The following is a 14450-nucleotide window of genomic DNA, read 5'->3' as shown; positions in this document are numbered from 1 at the left end:
TTGCATCTTATTGCTGTAGTTAGGGATTCCAATACTAGATTGAAGAGAAGTGGAGAGAGTGGGCATCCTTGTCTCATTCCTGAGTTAAGAGGAAATAGCTTTATTTTTTCACCGTTAACTATAATGCTGGCTATTGCTTTGTCATATACAGCCTTTATTGTATTGAGAAATGTTCCATGGATTCCTCATTTTTCCAGAACCATCATAATAAAGGGATGTTGGATCTTGTTGAATGCTTTATCTGCACCTATTGAGAAAACCACGTGGTTCTTATCCTTGCTGCTGTTGATGTGCTGAAGTATATTAATTGATTTGCATATATTAAACCAGATTTGCATCCCTGAAATGTATCCTGTTTGATCATGGTGTATGATTTTTTGGATAAATTGTTGAAGTCGATTGACCAAAATTTTGTTGAAAAACTTTGCATCAATCTTAATCAAAGAAATGGGTTTATAGTTCTCTTTCCTTGATGAGTCCCGTCCTGGTTTTGGGATGTGTGTTATGATGGCCTCATAGAATGAGTTCAGTAGTGAACTTTCTTTTTCAGTTTCATTGAAGATTTGGAGGAGTATTGGTGTGATGTCTGCTTTGAAGGCCTTGTAGAATTCCTCTGTAAAACCATTTGGTCCTGGGCTTTTCTTAGATGGGAGGTCCCTTACTGTTGTTTCTATTTGAATGCTTGATATAGGCCTTTTAAGATAGTTTGACTCATCTTGGCTTTGTTTCGTCATGTCAGTATTTGCTAGGATAAGGTCCTTTTCTTTCAAGTTCTCAAACTTATTAGTATGAAAGTTTTAGAAGCATTCCCATATAATGTTCTGAATCTTAATTGATTCTGTGATGATGTTTCCATTCTCATCTGTGAGTTTATTTGGGTACGTTCTCTTCTTTTTCTGATAAGATTTGCTAAGGGTCTCTCAATTTTGTTAATTTTTTCGAAGAATCAACTCTTTGGATTCTTGAATCTTTCTATTATTTTTTTACATTTCAATTCATTTAATTCTGATTAAATTTTAATTATTTATTTCCATTTTCTGGATCGTGTTTATCTTGCTGCTCTTTTTCAAGGAGGCTCATTAAATTGGTTTCAGATCTCTCCAATTTGTTGATGTAGGAACTCAGAGCTAGAAACTTGCCTCTGAATACTGCGTTTGCTGTGTCCCAGAGGAGCTAGTAATTGATGTGTTCATTTTTGTTGAATATCATGAACATTTGAATTTCCTTTCTAATCTCTTCCATGACCCACTCATGATTCAGCAGTGTGTTGTTCAGAATCCATGTGTTACATGACTTTCTTTGGTGGCTTTTGGTGTTGAATTATAATTTTATTCCCTTGTGGTCTGATAGAATGCAAGGTATAACTTCAATGTTTCTGAATTTGGACAAGTTTGCTTTGTGGCTTAAAATGTGGTCTATTTTGGAAAATGTTCCATGTGTCTTCTGAGAAAAACGTGTATTCTGATTCTGCTGGGTGAAATATTTGATAGATGTCTGTTAAATCTAGTTGATCTATGCAGTTGTTTATATCTGCGGTTTCTCTGTTGAGTTCTTGAGAAGTTCATCTATGTAGTGGGGAAAGTTGTGTGTTAAAGCCCCCAACGATTAATGTCTTTGGATCTATGTGGGATTTGAGGGAAAGTAGTGTTTCTTGGATAAATTTGGGTGCTCCGTTGTTCGGCAAATAGATATTCAGAATGGTAATATCTTCCTGAAAGAGTGATCCCTTAATTAGTATGCACCATCCTTTTCACTAATTTTAATTAAAAGTCTATTTTATCTGATATTAGGATTGCAACTCCTTCCTGTTTATGGGGGCCGTTTGCTTGGTAGATTTTGTTCCAGTCTTTAAAATTGAAAATGTGTTTTTTTTTTGTGGGCAAGATGTGACTCCTGAAGGCAGCAGATAGAAGGATCTTGCTTTTTAATCCAAGTAGACAGACTTTGTCGCTTAATTGGAGAGTTAAATCCGTTAATGTTGAGAGATAGAACTGAGAGGTATTTGAGAGTTCCTGCCATTTTATCCAACTTCTTCGGGCTGCGGCAACTGTGTTCTTCCTATGGTTCTTGGATTCTCAGTTTGGGTGCTGTTTCTTGGCCTTTATTGTGGTCTTGTTGGTTTTCTCTGTGGAGGATATCTTTAAGATTCTTTTGTAGGGTTGGTGTGGTGGAGATATATAGTTTCAATTTTTCTTTGCCATGGAAGTGTTTTATTTGACCTCCGATTATTAAGGAGAGTATAGCTGGGTAAAGTATTCCTGGTTGTTGTTTGTCTTTAGGGCATTGCTTACATCATTCTAGTCTCTTCTTGCTTTGATTGTCTCTGCTGAGAAATCTGAGGTGATTCTAATTGGTTTCCCTTTATAGGTGATTGATCTTTTCTTCATGACAACTTTAAGGATCTTTTCCTTGGTCTGAATTGATCCTGTGCATATAATGTGACAATGGGAAATCCTGTTCTGGTCTGGTCTATTGGGAGTTCTAACAGCTTCTTGTATCTGAATAGGCCTATCTTTTTGCATGTTTGGGAAGTTCTCTGCTAGGATCCTGTTAAACAAATTTCCTAGACCATGGACTTCTGGTTCTACGTGCTCCTCTACAACAATTATCCTCAGATTAGACCTTCTAATGGTGTCTTCCAAGGGTTGAATGTTGAATAGATCTATCATATTTCTTAGATTTGTCTAGGATGGTTTTATGTCCTTTCTCTATAATATCTAGGATGTCTTCTATCTTCAGAATTCAATCTTCTTCATGGTCTATTCAACTATCCAGATTTTCTACTTTTTTTTTTTTCTTTTCCTTTTAGTTGGTCGGCTTTTATGACTTCGAATTCTTTGTTGGATCTTTGTTTTAGATCTTGTATGAAATTCTTTATTTCCTTAATTTGGTGTTCAATGTTTATTCTCAATTCACTTAGTTGATTGGTTATGATTTCCTTGGAATTCCATTCCTTCTGTTGGGATCCATTCAGCATTCCCTTTGTGGACTCCCTGACTTCTTTCAGCTCTCTGTTTATGGATTCCATGAATGCCTCTATTGATCTTTGTCTATGCTCATCTTGCTCTTGCAATTCCTGTATTACTCTTTGATTAGCTTCCTCACGTTCATGCAATTACTGTAGTTCTCTTTGACTGATCTCAGCCTGCTCACACAATTCTTTTATTTCTCTTTGAGTGTTCTCAAGCTGCTCATGCAATTCCTTTATCTATCTTTGAGTAGCTTCCTCACACCCATGAGCTTCCTGTTTTGATCTTCGGTTTGCTTCCTCTCTCTCCCTATCATGCTCAAACAGAGTCCTTTGCAGTTTTTCAATCTTTTTATTTATCATGTTTACCATTATTGTTTGTAGAGCTTTTTGGGAGTTCTGCTCTGGATTATTCATTATCTGTTCTGTCTACTGATTATCATGAGTGGGAGTTGAGATACCCGGACGTGACATTTTCCTTGTGTTTTTCCGGGTTATTTTGCCCATTTGGGATGAGAGTAACAGCAGTTTGTGCTAGAAAACTATCTTAGGACAAGCATCAGCAAAGTCTGTAGTTGCACAGTCAAAAGCATGCAGATATAATCTAGTTCAACAGATATACTTTTCAACATCAAACAACTATGCATTAATAGGCTACGAACAGCAAAGAAGAATTTGGCAAACCAGAAGTTATTAGTTTTAGCGAGAGATGTGGGTATAAATACGAATAGAGGGATGTGGAAAGGTAGAGGGAGAGCTAACTTAGTCTTAATCTAAAAGCAGGGAATAGGTTGGATAGAATGATAGTAGAGCCCGGGGAAAAAAGAAAGAGAAAAAAACGACAAGGAAAAATAGTAAAACAAAAATTAAAAGCTTAAAAGTGAAACACTTAAAATTATGCAAATTAAAAACATAATATTCAGAGAAGGACGGGAATAGGATAAGAGAAAGGGAGGGATAGAAAGGAGATGTGAAAAATTAAAAAATTAAAATGCTTAAATTTTATACTGGTATATAGATGCAGTACTGCTATTTAGGAATTTAATTCTAAGAGGTTTTGAATTCAGTAATGAATTTCTGGATTAAGTGTGTATACAATGGGGATAAGTTTTCCTTGTATGTTTTTAATATATATTTTTATTATAAATACTGTACAGAGGGGTTACAGTTACATAAGTAAGGTAATGAGTACATTTCTTATTGAGCATTGTTACCTCCTCCTTTGTTTTTAACCCTACCATCCCTTCCCTTCACACCACCCCACCTCCCCCCTTCACCCATCCTCTGGTAGAGTGTCTTGTATATTTCATTGTTACAATGGGTCAACCAGTATCCTTTCCTTATATCTTAAATGAAGAAATGCTGGCTTGATTTATGCTGATTCTACTTTTGTAGACACATTTAAAATCACTGGCCAAGTCCAAGAGCACATAAATGAAATGCCATCATTATTTTATCAGTTGGTATAATTGTATTCTACACATTTATTGACAGGTTAAAAATTATTCTCAAACTTTAAAACATTAAAAATACTTTCTTTTTTTTCTTATTTTCTTGGCCAGGAAATCAGCAAGACCTCAGTCAGCATTTCTCATATAGGAATTTTCACATGGGTTAGTAAAATGTATATGTAGAGTCCAGTTTTTGGAGGACTCACACATCTGCCTAGGAATTCATGCTGGTTGTTGGGAAAAGAGCTCAAGTAAGGATGCCATTTAAAGCCTTATAACTTTACTCTTTACCAGGGTATTTTCCTGCTACTTCGGTGGTTGAGAGTGTCTACAAGAGTAAGCATTCCGTGAGGAGCAGGGAGACACCATATCACTTATACTTACTGAGGTTTCCAAGTGACTTGCTATCACTTGTACTGCATTTTGTAAATCAAATCTCTCTAAAACTACCAGTTTTAAGAGATAAGAGGATTGGTAAATGAACTATGAGAGACAAATACATCTTCAACATATATTGTTCCAAGTATTCCGTTTAAGGCATATTCAACAACTGGGGGAAATTGTGTTGGCTGTAATTATATGTCTTTCTCCATGTGTGCATGAATACATGTGTATATGTATGTGTGTGACTAGTAACATACATGTGTACATTATGGCTTATATCATCAAATAAAGTAAGGAATCTCTAAATTTTTAACAAAAACTGTATAGTTAAAGTCTTAACTCTTCACTCTGCTTCTTTACACAAAGACTTTGCAACTTCTCATTAATAAAGTTTCCATATACTTTAAAATGTACATACTTAGTACTTAATGTCTACTACCATAAATCTTAAATACTTTATCAAAAAGTTTTATACCTGCCAAACAGTCCTATTTTTGGCATATATAAGCAAAATCCCAAAATTAAGCATATTTAAAACATTAAAACTGTTTTTTGGGGGGAGGGTCCGTTTGTGGTGCATGAACTCTGGGCCTGGGCACTGTCCCTCAGCTCTTCAGCTCAAGGCTAGCACTCTACCACTTGAGCCACAGCGTCACTTACCGCTTTTTTCTTTTTGCTTATGTGGTGCTGAGGAATAGATCCCAGGGCCTCATGCATGCAAGGCAAGCACTCTACCACTGAGCCACCTTCCCAGCCCTAAAACATTAAAACTTTAACAAACCTAAACACTTGCTGCAATGTTCATTTTGACAGGTGCCTTGTATAGAATAATTGAATTCCTCCTCCTACACATCTCTTGAACTACAAATATCTGGAATTATTTTGTTTTTGGCATGTCTATCTTGATTTTATTCTTAAATGTGTGCTTATGTAAGAATTACATGATTCTAAAATTTCACAACAATTCTTTTGAACTTATTTTTGTTAAATTGTCTAGTTTCATAAAATCAATACAAATTATACTTTATATATAAAAAAATGTTCTTTGCTCAATTTAGCATCACATGCACTAACTTTGGAACGATACAGAGAAGATTAGCATGCCCCCTGCGCAAGGATGACATGAAAATTCGTGGAGCATTCCATATTTTTACAACAACAGATGCTGAAAGGTATGTGGCCACAAGGGAACCGTACTGCATTCTTGGTGGGAGTGTAAACTTGTTCAACTACTTTGGAAAGCAGTATGTAGGTTCCTCAAAAGACTCCACATAAAACTCCTCTATGACACATTAATCCCACTTTTGGGAATCTACCCAAATGATCATAAACAAGACCATACTAAAACTACCAGCACAACTATGGTTATTGCAACATTATTTACGATAGCTAGTATATGGAACCAACCCAGATGCCCTCACAAGATGAATGGATCAAGAAAATGTGGTATATATACACAATGGAATTCTATGCCTCCATCATAAAGAATGACATCGCCCAATTTGTTAGGAAATGGAAACTCTTGGAAAAAATTTTATTGAGTGAAGTAACCCAAGTCCAAAGAATCATAGGTCCCATGATTCCTCTTATTTTCAATAACAAATGTATGTCAGGGATAAGCAGAAAAGTTGAAAAGCTATGTACATAGAACCAGATAAGATGATATTAAAGAAATTGAACCCCAAGATAGTGACACAAGTGGTTTTTTCTTTCTTGCTATTGTTTCTAATGTACTTATAATGAGCGATGGCATTTTTTTTGTTTCTTTGTATGTTTCTCCCCACGCTATAACCCCTGTTTTCTCTGTATTTGAAGTTGCTGCACATACATCTTGAATGTATCCTTCTCTAATTTGGGGAGGGGAAGGGAAAAATTGCTCAAATAAGGATACAGGTTGACCCATTGTAACAATGAGATGCACAAGACACTATGTTGAAAAATGAACTTTACAATTTAGGTGGAGGAAGGAAGGGGGAGGGGAGTGTACTTGTGGAGGTGGAAGGGAAGGGATGGTAGGGGAAATATAAAGGAGGAGGTAAGAATTCTTGTTAGGAAATGTACTAATTTCCTTGTTCATGTAGATGTGACTCCTCTGCACAGTATTATTACAATAAAAAACATATAAAAATGTTCTGAGATGGAAGAGTTTATTTCCTCTATTTTACCCATATAATATCGCTAACAAAGAAATTAATGCAGAACACTGATATGAAGGTAATTTGAATAAATGTATGTGAGTGTGAGTGCCGCAGCATTCAAGCAAACACGCATGTACCTGCTAACACACGTCATACATGTATATCATCATGCTCAGAGTTTAAAATCAGGGCTTCAAGGTCTTGCTAGGCCTTTCCTATCTAGATTGGTGATCTACTATGTAAGCTACATCTCAATTCCTGGCTCTTTGCTAGTTCATTAAACATTTTGAAAAATAATTTCATGAAGTTTTTTTTTTTGGCCCTGATTGGCTCCCAAGTGTAATCCACAGATCTCAGTCTCCTGAGCAAATATTCAGAGTAGATAGGATTATAAGTGTGACCAGCCAGCACAATGTTTTTAGAATAATTTTAAAAATAAAAGAAAATTTACTTTATGGGTGCCTGTTGTATCATCTCCTTATTTGAAAGCCTTTTGGAGTGATTATATGTCAATTTAATTCGTTTGGGGATTGTGAAAAGATAGTAAGTGATGATATTTAAAAGTTCTGGTACGTTTTAAAAAAGAAACTGGAACTGTGGGACAGAAGAAATGTGGCTGTCTTCGGACCTCAATTTGTAAGCTCAGCTCTGTGCATGATACCCCAATGTCACCACCACAGTCTCTGTTGAAGACAAAATGTGATAGAAAACAATCACCATTTGTAATATTTGCTACGCTATTATTTCTTGGGCAATATAAATATTGAATTGAGAGTGTAAGAGAATGGAGAGATTTTATAAACCTTTTTGGTATTGCTGAAAGACTTTTGGAAACTTTGACTCATTTTCTTCCTCACTGTGTGTGTCTTTGGGCCATGCACTTACTGTCTTTAACTATAATTTTTCCCAACACTACAATGGTAATAACATTAGCATTATAACGAATGTTATCTTAAGAATTAAGAGCATAAAACTTGTGAAACACTTAACGTAAACCTATGAATGAGCTTTGAGTTTAGCCAGCATTCTTTTTTAAATACCAAATAGAATGTGATAAGTAGTACAGTAACCATTACATGTAGTGTGAGCAACCAGAAGTAATATCTATTGACCATGCTTTGCTTCCAAGGAAGCCAGTGGATAACTTATGCTGTAAATCAAACTGGTTATCTTATGTTGTGATAATATAAAAATAACAGGGACAGAACGATGAAGGAATGTTGTAGACTGAGGTGAAATCCATATGAAAATGTGCAAAACTGATAAAACATAAAAGTATCTGAGCAGTATATTGTGTTTTGTATCATTTAAGTTACATCGCAAAGATAAGGAAGACCTAGAAGAATAAATTGTCTTTTTAATATTCTATCGTTGGTCCTTAGAAGGATGAACACTTTCCTCATTTTTGTTGAGGCATCATCAGATGAGGGGAACTATATTTTTTGTTTGCTTCCTTCCATTTATTCTTCAGTTTGAAATCTGAATTACATGAGACTGAAAGAAACCAAGTTAAATTATTCATGCAGGAAAGAACAAAGTAAAATAAATAAAATATATATAGCCTTGTAAAAGGTCTAAATAAATTGAGTTATAGAGTCTCAAGCGTCAACAGAAAAATGATTTAAGCAATATCATGTTATTAAAAATTTAAAAATGTTAGGAGCAGCTTATTTTTTCCTTTCTACTACCTTGAATTAATTATTGATTTTTCTATAGAGAGATTAAAGATGAGATTAACAAGAAACTTGATTAAAAATGGACAAAAGTTCTGAATAGACATGTTTTCCAAAAAGCCCTGAAAATCACCTGTGGATTTACAAATTTGTATTTAATACAACGTCTATGTTGGCTTAATGCTTTGTGAGCAGAAGTCATTAGAGAAATGCAATTCAAAATTACTATGATACTACTTCTTAACTATTATAACTCATAAAAATAGCCAAAGAACCAGGTGTGGTGGTAAAGGCTGCTAATTCCAAGTGATTGGAGGGTGGAGTAAAAGGATTTGGGTCTAAGGCCAGTCTTGGGTACTGCACACAGTAAAAACATGTCCTTTAAAAAAACTAAAAAGGTAAAAATGTTGGCTGGTGACACTGTGGAGAAAAGGAAATTTTCTACACTCTTGGTCAAAATACAGGTTAGTGTTCTCGTTGTAGAAAGTTGTATGCAGTTTCCTAAAGAAATCCAAAGTTGAAATATTGTCTGACCCACCAATCGTGTGATTATTTGTCTGTGGGTAACTCATAAATATATCTGTAGTTCATTGTTATTCACATTATTCACCACAACAGCCAAGATATAAATCGAAGCAGTGTTCAACTACAAACTAATAAAGCAACTGTGGTACATGCACAAATATCCTTTTCTGGTGATCCCAAAGTAATTTTTTTTATTATTTTCCTGTTTCCATGTGATTAAGCTCCAAATCAGAAATCCAGATATATGATTTAATTTAACCAAAACTATTTATTGAGTATAAGGACCTTCTACACTCTACATTCTTCACAATAAAATCACCAAATACAATGAGTCTGAAATAATTAGTTTCTTTTTGACCTATGTTAATATTCTTTACAATGTGAGTGAAATGTTTAAAAAGTAGTATTTGTTTTAGCTTAATTGCTCTGAAGAGACAATAAATGATATTATCAAAGCTTAAAAATGATTTGATTTAAAATTTTGAATTCAGGAAATTGTTTTAACCAGTCTGGTTACTGGAGCCTTCACTACAAACTCATGAGAAAATTTATATTGATAAAGGAAAAATCTGGGGTTAGATATTTATGAATAAAAATCATGTCATTCTGGATATGTAGAGCTGCATATAAAACATAGAAAATTTAGCTTTTAAATACCTGAATATGCTAGTACATTTAATTGCAGGGTAAGTACATGTTCTGAAAGGAGATAAAATTGCACTTATTTTGAAATGTAAACCTAAGTATTTATTTGAATAAAAGACAATGTTTAAAATATCACTCATTCAAGAAACAAGATATACAGTTAGTTGTTTCTCATGTCAATTATGTTCTCTAAACTTACTACAAATACTAGATTAGTAAACCTAATTCATTGCTTTGTAGGGAAATATCAATTCCGTTTCTTAAAACTCATAAGAATAACTTTTTCTCAAACAATTGCTAAGTCACTGTTTTATATTTTTTGTCAAAGAATCTTATTCGATAAATTTTTATTCATTAAGTTAAATAATTGGCAAACAATATAAATTATGCATGGACAAATTTTATCTAGCACGAGTTTTTTTTTCAAAAGTCAGATCATGGCTCTCTTAAAGAACACTAGAAGGCAGTGTGTTCTTTATTAATATTTAGTTATTTTGTTAATAGATAGTAATTGTCAGAAGTGACAATTCCATAATATATTTAATGTATTGGATTTTACTCCCTCTATTTCCTTCTCATTACTCCTTCCTCCAAAGATCTTCTGTTTTTCACATAAAATTACATCTTTATAGATGCGCATATAAACTAATTTGGAAGATTGAAGCTAAACTGCAAGATAATTCAAGATGTACAGAGAATTAATAGGATGAATAAAAACCTGAATATTTTTTGTTAACTTTTGAATTGAGTTATCATTATTATTATGGTTAGGATCCCAGACAGAATTAGAATTAGGATTAGAGAAATAGAAAATTTAGGTTCATCAGAGGATGATCCATTGCAACAATGATACTCACAAGACACTATGTTGAAAATGAAGATTACACCATGGGGAGGGAGGGGTAAGTGAAGTGGGGAGGGATGTGATAGTGGGAGAACAAGAAAGAAGTGGGTAACAATGCTCAACAAGAAACGTACTCCTTACCTTACACGTGTAACTAATCCTTCTTTAAAGCGTCTTTTCAACAAAATAAAAATTTTAAAAAATAATGAACAGAAAATTTCGGCCTGAGCCAAGGAGACCCAGGGTTTCTCCTATTCCATCCTGTAATGTTTTCAGAGTGTCTGCTTTGAGTTCAAGGTCTTTGATCCATTTGGAGTTGATTCTGGTGCAGGGTGATATATAAGGATCTAGCTTTAGTTTTCTACATGTAGTTAACCAGTTTTGCCAGCACCACTTACTGAAGAGGCTGTCTGTCTTCCATTCTATTGTTTTAGCTCCCTTATCGAAGATTAGATGGCTATAGGTCTGTAGGTTCATTTCTGGGTTTTCAATTCTATTCCATTGGTCCTGAGGTCTGTTCCTATGCCAATACCAAGCTGTTTTGATTACTATGGCTTTATAGTAGAGTTTGAAATTTGGTATTGATATTCCTCCAGCAGTGTTCTTTCCGTTGAGGAGCGTTTTTGCTATTCGGGGTCTTTTATTGTTCCATATGAATTTTTGGATTGCCTCTTCTATTTCCTTGAAGAATGAGGGTGGAATTTTGATAGGTATTGCGTTGAATTTGTAGATAGCCTTGGGAAGTATTGCCATTTTCACGATGTTAATCTATCCAATCCAGGAGCATGGGAGGTTTTGCCATTTTCTAAGTTCTGTGTTGATTTCCTTTTTCAAGATTTTAAAGTTTTCATCATAGAGGTCCTTCACTTCTTTAGTTAAGTTAATTCCGAGGTATTTTATTTTTTGTGGGGCTATTACAAATGGAGTTGCTTTCCTAATTTCAGCCTCACTTTTCTCATTGTTGGCATACAGAAAAGCCATTGATTTTTGCGGGTTAATTTTATAACCTGCTACTTTGCCAAAGTTTTGAATCAGCTTGAGTAATTTGGGAGTGGAGTCTATGGGATTCTTTAAATACAAGATCATGTCATCTGCAAAGAGGGAGAGTTTTATTTCTTCTTTCCCTATTTGGATCCTGACTGGAAATAGAAAAACACTTAAAAATATATTCAAAATGCAAGTAAAATTTAGACCTACAGGCTGAGCAAGAGTTAGGATAAATATGAAAAAGTGGCTTGCTATTTACGTGATGATTCGGTTACATCTAGGCTTAGGATTAGGAAATGTGTGCCAGTTAGAGCTGGGTTAGGATGAGAAAAACATGTAAGACATTGTGTAAAACTGCCACATATTTTAAGAAGAATGAATGGCAAGAATGAATGAAAACCAGTCTGTGTTACTTTAAACATTCAGATATAATTTGGTTTAAAGTGAGAGATACTTTTTTGTTCCCATTAGGGTTAGGGAAGGATAAGCTTTACGGTAAATTTTAGTTTTCCAATAAGAAATAGAAGCCAAAAAAAATGTGTGATTGAATAGAATCTAGACAATTTTCCTTACATTAGCCATTTGGTGTTAAATCAGAATGTGATTTGGATTAGGTTTCTGGTTAACCGGGGTTGAGGATAGAGTAAAGAAATGGGTTAAACTAGTGGCTCACGCCTATTATCCTAGTTACTCAGGAAGCTGTTTTTGAGGATCACAGTTCAAAGGTAGCCCAGGCACGAAAGTCCATGAGATTTGGTTATCTCCATAGATGCAGAAAAAGCATTCCACAAGATCCAACACCCTTTCATGATGAAGGTTTTGGAAAAATTAGGAATCCATGGAACATTCCTCAATACAATAAAGGCTGTATATGACAAACCTACAGCCAGCATTATACTCAATGGTGAAAAACTAAAGCCATTTCCTCTTAACTCAGGAACAAGACAAGGATGCCCACTCTCTCCACTTCTCTTCAATCTAGTATTAGAATGCCTAGCTACAGCAATAAGACAAGATGCAGACATAAAGGGGATCCAAATAGGGAAAGAAGAAATAAAACTCTCCCTCTTTGCAGATGACATGATCTTGTATTTAAAGAATCCCATAGACTCCACTCCCAAATTACTCAAGCTGATTCAAAACTTTGGCAAAGTAGCAGGTTATAAAATTAACCCGCAAAAATCAATGGCTTTTCTGTATGCCAACAATGAGAAAAGTGTGGCTGAAATTAGGAAAGTAACTCCATTTGTAATATCCCCACAAAAAATAAAATACCTAGGAATTAACTTAACTAAAGAAGTGAAGGACCTCTATGATGAAAACTTTAAAATCTTGAAAAACGAAATCAACACAGAACTTAAAAAATGGCAAAACCGTGCCTGAGATTTTTATCTCAAATTAACCACCATAAAACACAAAAGCAGTGCTATGAGGTAAAGAACTCAGGGATCATGCCCTGGCCCAGAGTGCAAGCCCCACGACCACAAAAAGAAAAAAAAAAGAAATGTTAAATACTAAGTAAAGCTGAAACTTTTTAGGTTCTAGGAATTTAGGAAAAGCTGGGATAATGGAAGTACAATGCATTTCACAATATCAGGGTTTGAGATCAATGGGTATAATGATTCCTATTATGGAACAAAATACATTCAGAGTTAAGAGTGAAAAAATCTGTAGGGTTTACAGAAAACCTGCAATTTATTTCAAGAATTACCAGTGGAATTTCAGTTAGGCTTGCACAAAACGAGCATTTTTCATACATTTTAGAATTGGGATACGAGTACTGTCAAGGTTATGGTTAGGATTCCAGCCATGGTTAGGCTTAGAGTAAAGGAGAAAAAAAATGAGGGTCAAATTGAAGGTAAATTTTAATATATGCCTGGTAAGAATTAGAATGAATGTATACTAGAGTATTGCTATTAATATATGAATCTTCTTACAATTAGGCTGATGGTTATTCTCAATGTTTCAGTTAAGAAAGATTAAGTTTAGTGTTAGAAAATGACTAAGATATTGGAAAAATTTGAAACTTATGTTTGGAAGGGTGAGTGAAAACTAGTGTACTTGTGTTAGTCTTAGCATTGCCATATAATTTGGATTAAGATTAGGATCAGTATTTTCTTCTGATTTATTTACTGTTACGAATAAGAAAGCTTTTAGTATAAAATTGTGTTCACTAACAAGTAGAAGCAAATATGTGAGGCTGAATAGTAACTAAGACATTATCATTATATTTATTTCTCAGTGATCATTCTTGTAGTGATTAATGAGAGTTTTCCAGCCAGGTTTAGGTTGAGAGTTAGCGGTAAGTAATGGACCAGATGGTAAGTAAATCTGAAACTTTTCAGATACAGTGGTTCAGGAAAAGTTAGAATCAATGGAAACTACAGTATTTTTCCTGATAAGAGAACTTGAGGACAAGTAATATAATGGCTCATGTGAGGGAACAAGATAACTTTAGTGGTAGAGTCAGAAAATTTGTGGGAATTAGAGCAAACTGAAACTCATTTCCAGAGTGAAAACTGGAATATTCATTAGAATGATTAAAAACTAGAGTATCTTTCTTAAACATTAGAATTGGATTATCATTAGGGTGAAAGTTAGGTTTTAAAGAGAAGGTCACCATCTCTGATCTGTCAGTGGCCTTGAAATTAGATGTTCAAATAGGACAAACTTATTTAGGCTTTTTGGTGGAAGAAAGGAGTATTACTAGGGTTCTATCTAGGAGTTCTCTGCTTGCTAGACAGGACTTTTGTTGTATAGCACCAAGCAGCTCAACCAATGTTGCCATACTTCTAGTCCATATAATTTGCTTGAGGTCTTGCACTTTTTGCACAG

The 14450-nt window shown here is 34.5% G+C and overlaps 1 non-coding gene across 1 annotated transcript; it reads left to right on the top strand.

The window, feature by feature from the left end:
- The first annotated feature begins 5848 nt into the window (after positions 1 to 5848).
- LOC122107167 lies at positions 5849 to 5955 on the top strand. Its single transcript, XR_006147300.1, has one exon. It is a non-coding gene; the product is annotated as a U6 spliceosomal RNA (small nuclear RNA).
- The last annotated feature ends 8495 nt before the right edge of the window (positions 5956 to 14450 follow it).

The sequence above is a fragment of the Dipodomys spectabilis genome, unplaced genomic scaffold (genome assembly GCF_019054845.1).
Source record: "Dipodomys spectabilis isolate Male_0828 unplaced genomic scaffold, ASM1905484v1 ptg000047l, whole genome shotgun sequence".
In the NCBI taxonomy this organism is placed as follows: Eukaryota; Metazoa; Chordata; class Mammalia; order Rodentia; family Heteromyidae; genus Dipodomys; species Dipodomys spectabilis.
The sequence above is the reverse complement of the archived record's forward strand: the minus strand, read 5'-3'. Positions and strand labels throughout refer to the sequence as shown.